Source organism: Mustelus asterias, chromosome 2 (assembly GCF_964213995.1).
Source record: "Mustelus asterias chromosome 2, sMusAst1.hap1.1, whole genome shotgun sequence".
Taxonomy (NCBI): domain Eukaryota; kingdom Metazoa; phylum Chordata; class Chondrichthyes; order Carcharhiniformes; family Triakidae; genus Mustelus; species Mustelus asterias.
In genome coordinates, this window is record NC_135802.1 from 81,108,808 (window position 1) to 81,112,363 (window position 3,556).

The window sequence follows — 3,556 nt, forward strand, 5'->3', positions numbered from 1 at the left end:
CATTCTTTGAAAATCTGCCACCCTGCTTCAGTACTTTTCCTCGAGAACGCCTCCTTCCAATTTACGCCTCTAATCTCCTGCCTGATGGCTTCATATTTCCCCTTACTCCAGATAAACACTTTCCTAGCTTGCCTGATCCCATCTCTTTCCAATGCTAGCGTAAAGGAGATAGAGTTATGATCACTATCCCCAAGATGCTCCCCCACTGAGAGATCCGACACCTGTCCAGGCTCATTAGCCAGTACCAGATCGAGTACAGGCTCTTCTCTAGTAGGCTTATCCACATGCTGTATCAGGAAACCCTCCTGAACACACCTAACAAACTCCTCCCCATCCAAACCCCTTACCCTAGGGATATTCCAATCGATGTTTGGGAAATTAAAGTCTCCCATCATGACAACCCTGTTATTCCTACATCTCTCCAGGATCTGTTTCCCTATCTGCTCCTCAACATCCCTGTTACTATTGGGCGGCCTGTAGAAAACACCCAGCAAAGTTATTGACCCCTTCCCGCTCCGAACTTCCACCCACAGAGACTCCGTAGACAATCCCTCCACGGCTTCCACCTTCTCTACAGCTGTGACACTATCCCTGATCAGCAGTGCCACTCCCCCCCCTTCTTTTGCCTCCCTCTCTGTCCTTTCTGAAACATCTGGAACCAGGCACCTGAAGTATCCAGTCCTGTCCCTGTCCCCAAGTCTCCGTAATGGCCACCACATCACACTTCCAAACATCGATCCACACTCTAAGCTCATGCACTTTATTCACTACACTCCTGGTGTTAAAATAGACACATCTCAGACCTTTGGTCTGAGCTCTTTTTGCAGTAGATGTGCCAAGACAAGGGTAGATTCAAGCAATTATACAGAGATGGAAATAGACAGCCTTAGAGAAGGTGCAGATATGTGGTCAGAAACTTGTCTTGGCATCAATAACACCAATTTGGTTTAGCCAGGGAGAGAGATGGAGTTAGTAGTTAAGGGGTGGAGTTTATGGTGAATACTGAAGATAATGCGCAAGCAGTCTTGGAGGGGCTGAGAGAGGTGGTGGTGAGTTAGGGCTGAATGTCATCTATAGAAACTGACATTGCGTTTTCAGATGATGTTGCCAAGGGGCAGCATGTAAATGAGAAATAGGATGAGGTCAAGGATGGATCCTTGGCGGACACATAGTTAATAGCACAAATGGAAGAAGAGAAGTTACAGCGAACGAGTGGCACAACCTCCATGTAATTCACTCATTCCCCCCTCCCTCACTTGCATCATTAGTTAAAGGCCCAAATTCCCCACTGGCCTAAAAAATAAAAAGGGCTTCATTAAAATATCCATTGGATCCAAATGCCCGCAGATCACTCGACTTCCTCAGTGATCTCCACTAATTCTTTTGAGGAAGTAACAAGGGGGGGTCAGTGAGGATAATGCATTTGATGTAGTCTACATGGGCTTTAGCAAGGCACTACGTGGCACACTGGGCAGAGAAGTAAAAACCCATGAGTTCTAAGGGCATGTAACTAGCTGAGTCATAGAATCCCTACAGTGTAGAAAGAGGCCATTGGCCCATCGAGTCTGCACTGATCACAATCCCTTCCAGACCCTATCTCCAGAACCCCACTTATTTACCCTGCTAACCGCCTGACACTAAGGGGCAATTTAGCATAGCCAATCAACCTAACCTCGGCCTTTTGGCTAAGATCAAGTGTAGTATCGACGTGCTGTGCTTGGTTGAAGTCATTAGGTTACATTTTAACTTAATTTGAAGCAATTTTTAAAAGCGGCATCTCGGCCTTTTGGCAAAGATGCAAATGAGATCAAGCCTTGGAGGAGGAGCTATGCCTACTCCAATCAGCTTGGATCATGTAGATCAAGCCCAAGACAGGCGGTGAGAGCCCTGTCTTGTCAGCTTGGATCGGGAATGTCTCAACTTGTTGAGACTCTGAATTGGACTTGATTTGATTGAATTGGAATTTTTTAAAAATCAACCTAACCCGCACATCTTTGGACTGTGAGAGGAAACAGTAGCACCCGGAGGAAACCTATGCAGACATGGGAGAATGTGCAAACTCCACAGTCACCCAAGCTGGGAACTGAACCTAGGCCCCTGGCACTGTGAGGCAGCAGTGCTAACCACTGTGCCACCGTGTTGCCCAAAAATTGATTCTACGGCAAGAAGCAATGGGTAATGCTTGATGGGTGTTCCTGTGACTGAAAGGCTATTTCCAGTGCAGTACTGCAGGGAAGCAGATGCACGTGAACGCCACCACTTGGAGTTCCCCTCAAGCCACTGAGTTGGAAATATAATGCTGTTCCTTCATTGTCTCTGGCTCAAAATCTTGAAACTCCCTAACAGCAGTGTGGGTGTGCCTACACCACATGGACTGCAATGGTTCAACAAGACAGCTCAGCACCATCTTCTAAAGGACAATTAGGGATGGACAATAAATACTGGTCTCGCTAGTGAAGCTCTCATCCCTTGAATGAAAAAAAATCTGTACTCTACTAGGTCCCTTGCTTTTTGTAGTATACGTCAACAATTTAGACTTAAATATAGGCAGCATGATGAAGTTTGTGAATGGTACAAAAATTGGTAATTGAAGAAGAAAACTGCAGATGACAAGAAAATATCAGTAGACTGGTTGGTGGTCGCAGATGAGAGGTAAACGGAACTCAATCCAGAGGTGTGTGAGGCAATGTATTTTCAGAGCAACAAAAGTATAGAATTCTGGTCACATTACAAGGATACAATTACAGGAGAGTGCAGAAGACATTTATGAGGATGTTGCTAGAAATTGAAAACTTTAGCTATGAGGAAAGTGATAGGTTGTAATTGTTTTCTTAGGGATAAGGATGGCTGAGAGGAGATTTAATTGAGACGTATACAATAACTGGAAGCCAAGGTAGAGGATAGGATGGACCTGCTGGCATCACCATGAATGGCAGGGGCCACAAATTTGAAGAAATTGGTAGAAGTTGGAGAAATTGGAAGTTGAGGACATTTTTTTCAGAGTTGGCAATAGAGCTAAGAGCAGCCTCAGTAATTGTGATTGGGGGATAGCCTTTACAGCCAGTAGACACAATTGGTTGTAAGTTTAAAGTTTATTTATTAGTGTCACAAGTAGGCTGACATTAACACTGTAATGAAGTTACTGTGAAAGTCCCCTAGTCGCCACACTCTGACGCCTATTCGGGTGCACTGAGGGAGAATTTAGCATGGCCAATGCACACCTAACCAGCACCGTCTTTCGGACTGTGGGAGGAAACCGGAGCACCCGGAGGAAACCCACACAGACACGGGGAGAACGTGCACACACAGTGACCCAAGCCAGGAGACCTAAGGCCTCTTTCCGTGCAGCTTATGATTCGATTTCTATAGTCTGCAGTATTTTGCTTTAAATATATGTTTCTATGTTGAACACACATGATGCTGCTCCATTCAGATCTTAGCACCACCTTTAATTGCCTTTTCTACAGCAACAACCAATCAAGAGTCACCAGGGCCAGGTGCAGCAGCATCAACCAACCTCCGGCCACTGCGCGGGACGAGTTCCGGAACCGATGCC